At 34.4% G+C, this 14,419-nt stretch overlaps 1 non-coding gene across 1 annotated transcript; it reads right to left on the bottom strand.

Annotated features, from left to right (window-relative positions):
- Nucleotides 1-4,737: 4,737 nt before the first annotated feature.
- On the bottom strand, nucleotides 4,738-4,844 carry LOC141715588 (small nucleolar RNA R71). The gene has a single exon (XR_012572345.1). It is a non-coding gene; the product is annotated as a small nucleolar RNA R71 (small nucleolar RNA).
- Nucleotides 4,845-14,419: the final 9,575 nt, after the last annotated feature.

Genomic DNA, 14,419 nt, shown 5'->3' with positions numbered 1-14,419 from the left:
CTTATATAAGAATCCACAAGGAACAGTGCTGTCAGAAGCCCACTAGAAGTCTAATTAGAAAATCCAGAATTAATTATTCCGACCCAGGCAGCCGCCCCAGGTCCCAAGCGGGCGCCTGCACCTCCAGGCAGTCACCTGCACCTCCAGGCGGTCGCCCCACATCCCAGCGGGCGCCTGGACAGCTTCCGGAAAATTCCAATTTCTGGTCCTGATTTTGCTGATTTCTTCGCACAACTCCCCGCAACTGATTCCAAGTACTTCCCTAGGCTTATTTTGATGAAATCCCCCTAAATTCGCAAGTTATACCCTGAAATACAAAAACACTAGAAAAACGCATCAAATACACAAAATACTTGATTTCAAGACATCAATTTAAGCCATTATAAGACGTTCTAAGTGGTATAAAATGCCACTCATCAATGATCAAACCAAAGAGCAGCAAATCAACCCTGTAGGCTGATGATACCTAAATCAGTGGCCGATAGACCTTGATACACGAACTTAGAAATCATAGACAGAAGGCCTTTGCGAATTCCTGCTGAATCAATTACCTGCCCCATATCAGAAGAAACATATGATAGGTGGATATTAGTGTCATTTACTTGTCCATTTGATCCAACTGCTTTAACCCTTTGATTTTTTCCTCTGAAAATATTAAAGACAAACATTTAAGTGAAGTTGTAGCTACAATTGACTCAACAATAGAGAGAAATTTATTACCTAGACAACTACCGTACGAGATCATACACAGAAAATAAATAACAAAACCTCTCTTTTAATCGATCCTATGGGACAAAGAAATTGACAAAAAGGAATAAAGTAAATCACAAATTACAGCAAAAGAAGTCTGTTCTTCATTTATGTCCTGTGATTGCAAAATCTGGAAATGTTAGTTCATGTCAATATGGAGACAAGTGCCGTTTTAGCCATGACGTAGATAGTTTTAAGTCTGAGGTAAAACAACATCCCGGACTAAAATATTTTTCCCAGCCAACTCTTTGTTTTGAGTTTATGTTCCTAAATGCAGAAACCAGTGGATTTGGAGGGAAAATGTCCCTTTTTAAAGGATGAAGGTCCATGCCCTTATGGGATGGCCTGTAGATTTTTTGGTACACATAAATTTGATGCTGGGACCATCAGTACTCGAACAAGGTAATCTGAGACTAACGGACCGAGAAAAGATGTTCAAAAGCTCTTGTGGAAAAATAAAATGAAATTTCCCAAGGCTGATGCCCAACTGAAAATACTCAGACTTTTGGTATAATCATACACTTATAAGCCTATCCTTAGTAAATGCTTTTTATGCAATCATATGTTGTTATTACAATGTGTTGAATGCTTGCTTTTTTTCAATTTACACAACCAGTGAATTTACTTTTGTTACTCACTATAAAGTATCTGATCTTATTTTTAATAGCAAAAATAGGCTAATTTAAAGAAGAAAGATTTGGCAGATGATGAAGAAGAGGATCTTACAGTTTCAGCTGTATCAAATGTTAATGAAGGAAATGGTTGTGTTGGAGTGGATATGAGTATTAGATCCAAATATATCACATAAATAGAAAAGATAAACTAAGAAAAATATGATATTTTACCCCTTCTTTGGAAGAGTTTGGTAAAATGAGACGTATGAGAATTAGCAGAACCACAACCTCCAAATCCTGAGAAGTAAAACGTGAACAAATAAATTAGTGAAAATGTAAACCAGTAGCATTAAAGTCCAAACAAATGAGCGCAACATAACAAAGATATTGGACATTAAAAAAAAGAAGCTAAATTGCATTAGGATGGATATATGGCTCCATAAACAATATTAGTGCATAATTATGTTAGGATGAAGAGCAGATAATTACCTGGAAAAGTAACACAGAGAATGTAGCTCGTCCATGACATGATGTGATTTCTCCTCTTTCCTGCAATACTCGTGACAGGGAGTTTAACATATTAATATGGTTTCACCTAGCATCTGTTATTTAGTTTAATTATTTGACGTATATAGAATCCAAGTAAACTTTATGATATCAAGTTTACAATATATATCCTATATCAGGATTACCTAGCAACGGAATGATCAGTGTCAAATCCAAAAGAACCAACAGAACTTGAAGAAGATCCATGCCTTTGTTTTTTTAACATCTAAACTTAATAGCAGAATAGGAAACAGTTTAGTGGGGGTGGGTGATAACAGTTCAGATTGAACCAGTACTGAGCATCAAAGCGGATATGAAAGACATCAACCTGGTTGGCCACTTTGATTTGATAGTTAGTTCAGTATACATATACATGCTACTGACCAAAATATTTTCTACTACCCTAGAACTCATTGATCAAATTTGAAGTCTTGAGGTTATCTTATTAACAACTGGGTTAACATTTTAATCATCATTATTTTTTATTGTACTGCATTTCAACATTTTTAAACAATGAAATGTTATATAAATTGAATTGGTAAATAGCAATAATAGGCTATTTAGTCATATTTTTCACCAAGTAATTATTGTGTTTGTTTGTAATTATGTTATTTAATAATAAATGTTGAACCACGATCACCATCCAACTATAAGAAACGGACCTTTAGGTTTCTGTCTAGTCAGTTCTAATTTGGGTTTGAGACTTATAAAAACAGTTATAATTTAGTTAGGTTGTCGGTCCACCTGGACCTTGATCAACCCAAAGAAGTATTAAGGGTAAAGGAAACTAACGTGTAGTATCAGCTGGAAAGATGCCACCGTGCAGTTGAACTACCCAAACGATCAACTGCTCCACCATGACCTATTCCATAAGCCTTTGTTCATATGTACGTTCATCTTTACTTAGGTTTCCCCCAAAACGCTGCCAACATTAAAACTCCTCTCCAACACTCTCAATCTCAACCTTAGACCTCAACCGATGTCTGCAAGCATTAACACATCCAAATAAATTACTAGAACCATTTGCAGTGACATATGTACCACTATATTGTACCATATACACTATGCTAAATGTATAGTAAACCAACATTTTACCTTAATTCCTAACAAAAGTATACAACATTACTCCCCCTCATCCACAACTATCTGTCAAGCTGCACTTCTCAACATAAACATACATGATATATAGGGTAATCTTATACACAAGTACAATTCTATTACAATACAAATCACATACATAAGGCAATTATAACTAACACAAAAAAGGCAAAAAAAAATATCCTTTTAATAAATAAATAATACATGATAAAAATAATTAAAAAATAGAAAACCTACTTCTTTAAAGGAAATAAGTAAAAACTTTCAAAGTCATGTTGATCAAGTCGCAACAGGAGTATCTTTAGTTGATGTTCCAAGATCGAATCAAAACGTTGGTTTACACGCTTACTACATCCAGTAACAATGCTTCTTTCTCTTATTTGTCACTAAACCCCCAAAAAACAGAACATAAAACCTCCAAAAACCAAGCAAACTATTTCGTTTATTTGTCACCAAACCCCCAATATAGAACATAAAACCCCCAAAAAAAACAAGCATGTTTCTTATATATATCCACAAAAGAAAAGATGTAAAAAGGAGAATATACCTCCAGAAAAGCTCTAAGATCTAAAGATCTGTGAACCTACAGATGCTCCAAAACCTTGAAGTTCAAAATGTCTTTTCAAGCTCCAAATCCTGTACTTAAATATATGTTACTAGTTTGAAGCTCAATTTGAAGCTCCAAAACTTGAATTTGAATTGGGGCTTAAATTAGGGTTTATGCGACAGGAGGGAAAGAGATGAGTGAGTGAGATTTTTAAGGTACGAGAGAACGAGGGGAAAGATGAGAGAGAGATGAGTGATGAAAGAGAGAAGAGAGATGAGAGAGAGATGAGTGATGAAATAGACGGTGAGAGAGATGATGATAGCGGGAGATAGGAGAGAAAGAGGGGAAAGAGTTGAGAGATATTTTAGAAAAGGGGGGAATAAATTTTTTTTGTTAAAATTAAGGGGGGAAGTGTACAGAAACAGAAATAGGGGGGAAAGATAAGTAAATTTTTATTTTTTTAAAAGTGGTCGTAGACAACAGTTAATAAAATTAGCCGATGTCAAAGTTCAAAACTTATATTTGGCCTTTTTTATATTTGAACATAGACAACGTTTGGTATGGAAAACCGATATCAGTATTTCTATTCAACATGGATTATTGATAAACCGATGTTAAACAGACTTTTAACATCGGGTGTATTAGATGCCGATGTCTAAGCACCGATGTCGTATGCACTATTTCTAGTAGTGTATGTGCTTGACATCAGTGATCCTTAAAGTTCACTGACTCAGATTCTTTTACTTTTATGGTTTACTTGTTTGTGTTTCAGGTTCTCTAGTTTTTATTGCAATGGGAGAACCAGTAGCACCAATGAAAGCGTTGATGGATTTTTCTCAACCAAAGATCAATGATATTTAATCTAGCATTGTCAGGCCAGTTATCGCAGCTAATATCTTTTAGATCAAGCCTGGTCTAATTCAATGGGTACATAATTCAGTCTAGTTTGGGGGTTCTCCAACGGAAGATCCAAATATGAACATTAGGGATATCATAAAGATATGCGACACCTTCATGTTCAATGGTGTGTCTGAGGATGCTGTGAAACTGAGACTGTTCCCATTCTCTCTGAGGGACAAGGCTAAGAGCTGGTTACACTCTCTACCAGCTAGTTCGATTACTACTTGGAAGGATCTTTCTCAGAAGTTTCTTACTAAATTCTTCCCTATGGCGAAGACAACTGCACTCAGGAATGCTCTTACTCATTTTGCGCAGTAATCGGGAGAAACTCTATGTGAAGTTTGAGAGTGCTACAAGGAGATGCTTAGGAAGTGTCCTCATCATGGCATGCTTGATTGGATGATCATTAATTGTTTTTATAATGGTTTAGGAGCACAGTCTAGACCCGTGCTCGATGCAGCATCAGGTGGAGTGCTATGGGCTAAAAGCTATGAGGAAGCTTATGAGCTGATCGAGTTGATGGTTGTAAATGAATATCAGTACCCAATCCAGAGATTTCCATAGGGCATGGTAGCAGGAGTTCTTAAAATGGATACAGCTACGGCTATCACTGCTCAACTAAAGGCATTGTCTATTAAGATCAATTTTCTGGCTAACTATGGTGTTAATCAGATAACCAGAATTTGTGAGCTGTGTGCAGGTTCGCATGCGATAGAGCAATGTGCTATTTCTAGTGAATCAGCTCGGTTTGTGAGCAACTTTCATAGATCGCATCAACCAGTTCCAGACACTTATCATCTTGAAAACTGGAATCATCCTAACTTCAGCTGGAGCAACAATCAGAATGCGATGGAACAGTTGTTCCAGCAGTTTGGAAAAAAGCAATTCAATCCTCTTGGTTTTGAGGAGCAATATGTACCAAGACTACAACTCCAACTTCAAAAATAAACTCATGAAGGTGCAGGTCTATCTTCGAATGAAAAATCTGAATTGGAGGAGTTGCGGCTTATGTACAAAAACCAAGCTCTTATATGCCAAAGCGAGGCTATTTCTATCAAGAATCTGGAGAACCAAATAGGGCAAGTTGCTAACGCCTTATTGAATCGACTACCAAGAACGCTTCCTAATGATATAGAAGCCAATCCAGGCAAGAGGGAAGTTAATGAACAGGTGAATGCCATCATCTTGAGGTCTGGGAAGGTCGCAAGCCCCCAATTTCAGCAAGACGAAGAGTCTAAAATTTCTGTCCAGAATGCAGGTGCATCTACACCCTTGCCAGTTCCAGAATCTGAAGTTTTGGTTGAAGAAGAGGTGGCTAAGGAAGCAGAAATGGAATCAAGGAAGAAAACAGTGGAACACACTCCTCTTGAGGGTAATACAGGGGAAAAACAGGTCTATTCTCCACCTCCTTTTCTTAAGAGGCTGCAGAAGCAAAGTTGGAAAAGCAATTTGCTAAGTTTCTAGAGGTGTTCAAGAAACTTCATATCAACATACCTTTCGCTAAAGCTCTTGAATAGATGCTTAGCTATGCGAAGTTTATGAAAGGTATTCTCTCTCAGAAAGTGAAGCTCGATGACTTAGAGACCGTTGCTCTTACGGAGGAATGCAGTGTTGTGCTGTAACAGAAGTTGCCTCTGAAGCTTAAAGATCCTGGAAGCTTCACTATTCCTTGCACCATTGGCAATTTGTCTTTCAACAAGTGTTTGTGTGACTTGGAAGCCATCATCAATCTGATGCCCTTGTCAGTTTTCGACAAGTGTTTGTGTGACTTTGTTCGTGTTATTATATGATTTCATTTAGTTACATTTGCATGCATATAAAATGATCCCTTAGGTTGAGCTGCTTCTGACTGATTGGTTGATGTTAATTTGAGAGTAGTGATGTCGAATAAAGGGATGTTTAAGTCTTAATGAATTGAATTGCATGCCCAGAAAAAAAATTCACATGTCTTATAGGATTGCTTTTGATCTAGATCATGATTATACTTGTTATTTGTTGAGATTGAATCACTTGGTTATATTTAGAATCTTTGCTATTCTCATAATGATGTAAAAATACTAAATTTTAATCTGGAGAAAAACTTGGATTTCATTGTTAGTTATGAATAAGGCTGGGCGTCAAATGGCTAGTAGTCGGCTCATATTTTTATGAGTAGTCTAGGGTTGAATGAGATGGAGTGAAACACACTCATTCAGAAATTTTTTAAAAAAAAGAAGAAAAATAAGAAAGAGAAAAAACAGGAAAAAAATATATGTGTTTATGCATAATAATCAAGGGTGAGCTCTTTAATTCTCGAGTTATTAAGTTATTAGGGGACTTTGTGCCCAGTGATCTAAGGCTTTTATAGTCTGGGATCCGCTAACCTAACGCTCGCTACATGGGTATTATTGCATAAGACTTTTGGGACCTCACTCATTGCACGGTCAAATAAGTATGTTGTTATGTGTTCAATAATAGTGTGAATCCTTGTATAACTCTAGTAAAAATAAGGTGTTGAGAGTCATTCTGCGTTTAACATCTATTCTAGTTATAAACTTGTGATTGTTTTGATGAAAGATAAGTTATGGTTATTGATCTAGTATCGAGAGTATTTCTGTTAAGCATTCCACACATGCACGTTCTGGTTTGTAAGTTGATTTGTGAGATTTATTCAAACTCTTTTTTGAGTTATTGCATTCTTAGAGGCATCAGCTTATTCATTTGGTTATGGTTATTCTTAGCGTATCGATTTCATTATCATTTAGTTGCACTCACATAGTTGCATTCATGCATTAAGTTTGTTTTATAGATTTGAGTCTATTTATGCTTGAGGACAAGCATCGATTCAAGTTTGAGGGTGAATAGTTTAAAAATTACTAAGTTCCATTTATCATGCTCAGTTTTAATCAAATGCTTGATTAAATATGATAACAACTAAATTGACAATAACATTCATTGATTTAACAACAGATTGGCTGAGCACAGGTAAAATCTTAGCTTAACATAACTTTTAAGACATATCAAAAAAGTTGACAATTGAGAAGGATAAGCAAGAAAAGGATTTTTCATTAATAGATCAAGATTATGAATTACATGGAAGAGACAACCAAAGAAAACATCAAATTCTAATCTAGGGTGTCTTTTTCTTGTTGGCTTCCCTTCGACTTGCTTCAACGAGGATAACAAGCTGAATGATCCTCTCCTGTCGAGCTATCCTCTATCCTTCTCTTTCTTTTTCTTCATCTTCATAAATGAAAAAGTTAATTTCAAGAAAATGAACTTTCATTTGAAGTTCATGAGGCAGAGAAAAAAATATTTTTGATAGAATCTCAGTTATATGGTAGAAGGTTCTGTCAATGCGAGCCCTGAAGGTGGCATAGCAGACTTTGAAATCCATTTGAGTGGTGTGTTTGAAGATTAAGAAAGAAAGATATTTGTATGAAGTAGCGAAAATGAAAGGGTTTATGAGAATGTGAGAAGAAGAGTGGTAAACCGGTTATTTATAAAGATGAGAGAGAGGAAAATATAAAGAGGCACCTTAATTTTGAAGAGAAATAACTAATGAAATTTCTAATAAAAAATAGATTAATTATTTTTCTTCAAGATTAGGAGATACAGTTAAATAATAGCTATGTTAGTGCACATAAATTAAGATTAATCAGGAAAACTCAAAGCATACAAACATATTTATCTACTAATACACTTCTAAACTCATCATTACAATATAGAAAGATGTGCAAATAGAAGAAAAACTTACATGAGCATAAGATTTTAAATCCTAATTAACCAATCTCAGAAAGATCTTCTTTAACAAGTCTTTTCCACTTTTCTTCTTTTCTTGTTATGTTGCCAGCCCTGCATCATTTTTCTAAACAATCTCCAAACCTTTCGTTAGTGAATTATATTCTAAAGTCCGAAAAATAAATATTAAGATTTTTGACTATACAATGAAATTCATATTTTTCATTCAAAAGGAATATTTTTCATTGAATCAAACTTGAACAAATGAATTAAGAATTTTGATGATATTTTAGTTAATTACAATTCTACATTGATTCTGAACAACTTGATATATTGAATTAGTTTATCGTGATCTTTTTCAATATAATACATTTTAAATTTAACTCGATGATCAAAATCAAAATCCATTATACCGTGAAGTATCAATATTCTATATCGTGAAATTGAAAATGTACCATATCGAGAAGTTCAAAATTCTCTTCAACAAATTATTGTTTATCAGAGATAAATTATGAAAACTCATAATAATTACCGAATAAAATTTTCAAGGCACATTTGTGAGAATTGAATTAATTAATTTAAATAAGTAAGTCAATCAAGTTGGGTTGTCAACTTTACAATATAGTCCATATCATAGACTTGGTTGTGATATGGACATATCGTGAACTTTCAAAACCAACTAGTATTTGACATGCCTCGTTTCATTTCACTTAAATAGTAAACTTTCAGAACTACCATGTATCGAGTAGTCTGAAATAAAATAAAAATCCTCATAACTGGTTCTGAGTTTATGATATTGATTCTTGATTCTCAGACAAACCTGAAAAATTATGAATCAATCATTTACAAATTCAGTTATGTTTCACCTCTAGAATATGAAGTATTAGACAAGCGAAACCTTACTATTGTAGTTAAAATTCTCTGATAAAATGTGTTAAGTTTAGAAATGAAGAATTGAATAAGAACTCATTTACATCAATATGTAAAGATTTTCTTCATCCGTAACTCAACTAATCAGAAATTTTATCACACAAGGGAACACAATATAAGACTCAGTATCAATGTTTGTTGGTTCCAAATAGACCCTGATATTTCAATGACCAATTATTAGTATTTATCAGTCTTTGCAAAACTAATAAGTGTTGATATATGACCATTGCTACATTTTGGAGTTTCACATCTAACTTTTAGAACATAGAGCTTGGTTAGGACTCAACATCCTTAAAGTAATGATTTGCAAACTCTTCATAGCAATCACTAAATAAATATATGTTGATGGCTAGTATCTAGCATTTGACATGTAATTTGTTCATCAATTGCTAGATTATATGTAATAACCCCAATTTTGGGAATTTTTGAAACACGGATGAATAATAACTTTTGCTGATGATGCTGATTAAGGAAAATTATCAGACCACACTATATAGGACTACTGTTATGGAAATTCTAAGATCGTATTAGTATTCCATAAAGTAAATAAGTGTATGTAAAGATCGTCAGAATCCAAATTCGAACACTTTGATTTTCCCGAAAATCCACCAGATACCGAAAGAATTGAGTATAAGGTAACATGATTAAAAAGATTTAATTCAAGGATTATAAGAGAGGATCATAAAAGGAATATAAAATATTGAGAAAGGTTTAGGGGAACCCAAGTAATAAGATCCCGGGTATGATCCCTCAAACAATAAACGAGAACGAAAGTTAAGCGAACCGTATAATAGATCAGCGGTCATTAGCCAAGTAATTAGGGGTTAATCAAAGAGGTTAATGGACGATGATGTCATCACACCAACAAGAAGAAGACAAGTGTAACAAGATGACATAAGCAGATGACATAAGCATGACCAAAAAGGGAAAGAAGTGTTGGTTGATTATAAACCACACAAAATTTACCATGGTTAAAAGGTTAATTAATAAAAAAAAACAAAATAACCAATCCAAGGCAAAACAAATCACAAAACACAAATTAGAAGTTGACTTTTGCTTTCCAAGAACAAAAGCTCTCGGCCAAAACCAGAGCAGCAATTTCAAACTACCATATCTCCTTCAATACTCACTCAAATAGTATATTCAATAGCTCTTTGGAAAGGTATTGAGATGGCCTACAACTCTTGTTCACAAGTCTCGTCCAAATAAGCATGGTAAGACCCTCGTATTGACAGTTCTTTCAATCTGACTTTTAGAAACTTCAAAACCTAACTTTGTGTTCTTGATTTCTTTGGAAAGATCAAGCTTGTAAGAGGTTAGATTAAGGCTCCCTAAGGCTTCCTAGAAACTTAACACCTACCAAGGAAGGTATCAACTTCAAATCCTAGCTTTGATTTTATGATTCCATTAAGTTTTATTGAAGCATTGTTAGTATTAAGGCTTGATCTTTGATTATAAGTAGTTTTGGTGGATTTGTATTGGTTTTGAATATTGGGTCTTTGATTGGTTGGATAAATTGGTAAAATTTGGAGTTGGGGACTGAGTTTGTAGTATTATGGTTGAATATTATTGTATTGGTGGTTGTGAGTGAATTGATGATAATTTAGAGTGTTAATTAAATTGGAAATCGCGTAAACATAAACGTCATAATGCCCGATTTTCTTTAACTGTTCTGTTCTTAACATCAGGACCCGTGAACTCACTTTTAGGTTTTGACCATTGCCATGATTAGATAGTTCATATTAAGAGCTTCATTTTGATATGTGGTTCGCTTGAATCCGATGTACGGTTTAGGAGAAACGACCGTTTTAAGTAACGGTGTTTCGCGAACGAACCATTACCCCTCGCCTTACTTTGAAACCTTGGTTAAGGTCCTTAAATGACTAATTGGAGTATGAAACATTTATGTAAAGTGGATTAGGCAGTTGGTAGGGTACTCGTGAAAGAATCGCCTTAAAATTCTTAATGGTCAATTTATTAAAAATGGTGGAGCCGAGGGTACTCGAGCGACTTAAGTGATTCGTTAAGCGTAGAAGTGACCATAAGCGAACGTAAGGTTCAATTGGTTAAAGTCTAGTTTCTTAAGCGACCGGGGTTTAATTCCGACTTATGTTGTTGTTCATAGGTCTAGCGCGAGGTCCTAATGCGGCCAGGGTGATGACCGGAGAGGAATTCATCCATCTACAGTAGAAAAGGTTACTTATTGGTATCTTTGCCTGATCAACAAGATATCGGGTTTATGCCAAAATTCTTTTCTTTCCAAATTCATTGGATATTACAACTCTGTTCATACTTTACATGACAGAGGTTTTCAGGAAATGTATGAGAGATATATATGGATATATATCGGGACTTAATGAAGTATCTCGTAACTTCATTTCATTCAATAATATTTGAAAGATTGAATCTATTCAAGTCTTATCTTGTAGTCTCATCTGGGTTATGAACTTTTGAAACTAATTATAACTTGAACGGTGGTAGTTCAAGCAGTATTCGGAAAAGATATAAGTATATTGGAGTATCTTGTAACTTCATCTTTTCAACTTATATCTAGTTAATGATTATCTTATGAATAACAAAGATTTTCAGAAAAACGTTGAGACAAGGTTAGATATATGAGATCACCTTGCAACGATATTCTTATACAGTTATAAACTGGAACTCTGTGTTTATTATGCATGGAAGAGGACTTCCAAGATTTTGAAAAGTATATGTACATATATACTGAATATTTTACGACTTGGTCGCGTTAAGAGATCAAACTTGGTTCATTTCTTCTTGACCAAGACTTTCATGAGTACTATGAGAATGCTCATATATTGTTAATTATTATACATATTATTTCGGTGGGCTTGTTGCTCACCCTTGCTTTCTTCTTTCATCACACAACAACAAATAGACAAGATGAACAGGATCAAGCTCCCAATTCGCGAGCGGATAGGAAACGTTCCGCAGTTTCCTGTAGGCGTTTATGCCGTTGTAGCTGAGGTAGGATCTACCAATAGGCTAGGCTTTCAACTTTTGATGTACCAGACTTATGTATATTATGAATTGTAATAATGGCAAAGAATATGTAAATTTATTCAGAAACTCTTTTGAGGTGTAATGACTTATAATTGTGGAATAAAATGACTTGTGTTATTTTTGGTATTCATCTCTGAGACTATAACTTGTGGTGTGTGTGTGTATATTGTGGGGTCACAGTACGCAGTAGTTGGTTGACTGATAAGATTAAGTATTGATAAGGGAAATGGAACTCGTGACAACCCGAATCCCCGACCCCAGATTTGGGGGTGTTACATTATACATTGACACTCCATGTGTTTATTTTGATTATCAACAGCTAAAAATATCTGTTAATATAGTTATAATTGATTTGATCAATATTTTAACCACCTTAGTTCTGAAATGAATTTGAGATAGGAATCATAATTGAACACTTGGCTGCATACTCACAACAAGATAATTTATCCTTTGATGCATGAATAGTTAAATGGCTAACGCTTAAGAAAATAAAAGAAATAATTTTTATCCATTGAATAAATAATAAATATTAATGGATACAATTATATTCAGAAAAAACACCCGATTTATATATTGTGACTGTCAATTATCAATAAGACAACTGATAGGGTAATTTTGGCATGCAAAATTTTTTACCATCTTGTCAAAAAATAAATTTTCATTAAAAATTCGTAATAAATAATATGGCTACTTTTAACACATATAGATTGATTTAACATACCTAGCTCGCTTACCAATCTTGTTAAAGTAGATCCTTTAAGTGGCTTGATAGAAATATATGTTTGTATCAATGTACTTGGTTCTTGAGTCTGAACTAGATTCTCAGTTATTGCAATAGGACCAATGTTGTCATAGAAGATTGGAGTCCTTTCTAAGTGTAAGCCAAAGTCAACAAGTTGATTCTATATCCATAAGAGCTGTGCACAACATCTTCCAGCTGTAATGTATTCAGCCTCAGCAGTAGAGGTTGAAACGAAGTTCTACGTCTTGGTATCCCAAGATACCAATTTGCCTCCTAAAAATTGAGAGCTCCTTGTTGTAATTTTCCAGTCAATTCTGCAATCTACATAATCTGCATCTGAATAACCATTTAGATCAAATCCAGAATCTCCAGGGTATCAATTTCCAAGATTTTATGATCCCCTGAGATATATGAATAACCTAATTAAAGCTACTAAGTGAGATTTTCTAGAGTGTAATCAAGCCATATTCCACAGTGTAGCCTTCGCTGTCATCTCCAAAGGTAATACTTAGGTCGGCTCTCTCTTCAAACTTAGTGAGCAGGGATGATTTACCAGTCATGTGTCTTGAACAACCACTGTCCACATACCGTATATTCCTTCTTTTTCCCTACACAAAAAAAAACTAATTCAATTTAATTTTGGTACCCAAGTTTCCTTGGGTCGTATCTTGTTAGATGCCTTGTTTTTCTTTTTGACCATTTGCTACCTTAGGTTTTGAAGGATTCAAATCCACTTTTAGCCTTGGTGTTGGGTTTTGAGCAAAGATGTTCGTATTTAAACCATGTGTATAAGATTAAGAAAACATCTCATTTAATGGAGATACAAACATGTTATTCATTCCTAGCATACTCCTATGACATCCGAAATGCAAAATAGTAAGTATTTGAAATGAATGACATGTTATTATTGTTCTGACTAAACACATTAGGCATACTTGGCATGGCACACATAGGCATAGAGGGAACATACATGTCAGGAATGGAAACAGATTTACAACTAGAAGATAAATGATTAACACTATCACACTAGACACACGTTTTTCTTGGAGCATATTTATCAGGAGTGGAGTTGTTGTGCTTGTTAATCCCTACTTTACCATTTCTGTTGTTCTTCATTTTGTTTCTATTCTAGGTTATATTTTATCCAACTTATTCTTATTGGATAAGTAACATATGTTGCTTTGCTCAATCTTTTTTATTTTGCTGCTCTCACCTTTCACAAAGTTCTTAGCTTACTGGTCAGTATTTCTCATTTAAATTTCCAGTTTGCAAGTACTTATATTCTCTTTCAACAGATAATCTTTATCCATTATTTTTGCTTTATTCAATGGATAGTTATTATTAAGTTGAGGCATAGTCATCAGTAGAGTCATCTGGTTCAAGCTTCGTCTTCCTCCTTTTCCAAGCATCTTCACAAAAGGTTTCAACACCCTGAAGATCTATTAATTTGTTATCTACATTCCTAGATTCCTTCCATTTGACAATTACCTCTTGTTCAAGATCCAATGGCCTTTTCAGAATTTCTTCTCTTTTCAATATCCTCAACAA

Source organism: Apium graveolens, chromosome 3 (genome assembly GCF_009905375.1).
Source record: "Apium graveolens cultivar Ventura chromosome 3, ASM990537v1, whole genome shotgun sequence".
In the NCBI taxonomy this organism is placed as follows: domain Eukaryota; kingdom Viridiplantae; phylum Streptophyta; class Magnoliopsida; order Apiales; family Apiaceae; genus Apium; species Apium graveolens.
Note: the sequence above shows the minus strand (reverse complement) of the source record. Positions and strands in the feature narration are given on the sequence as shown.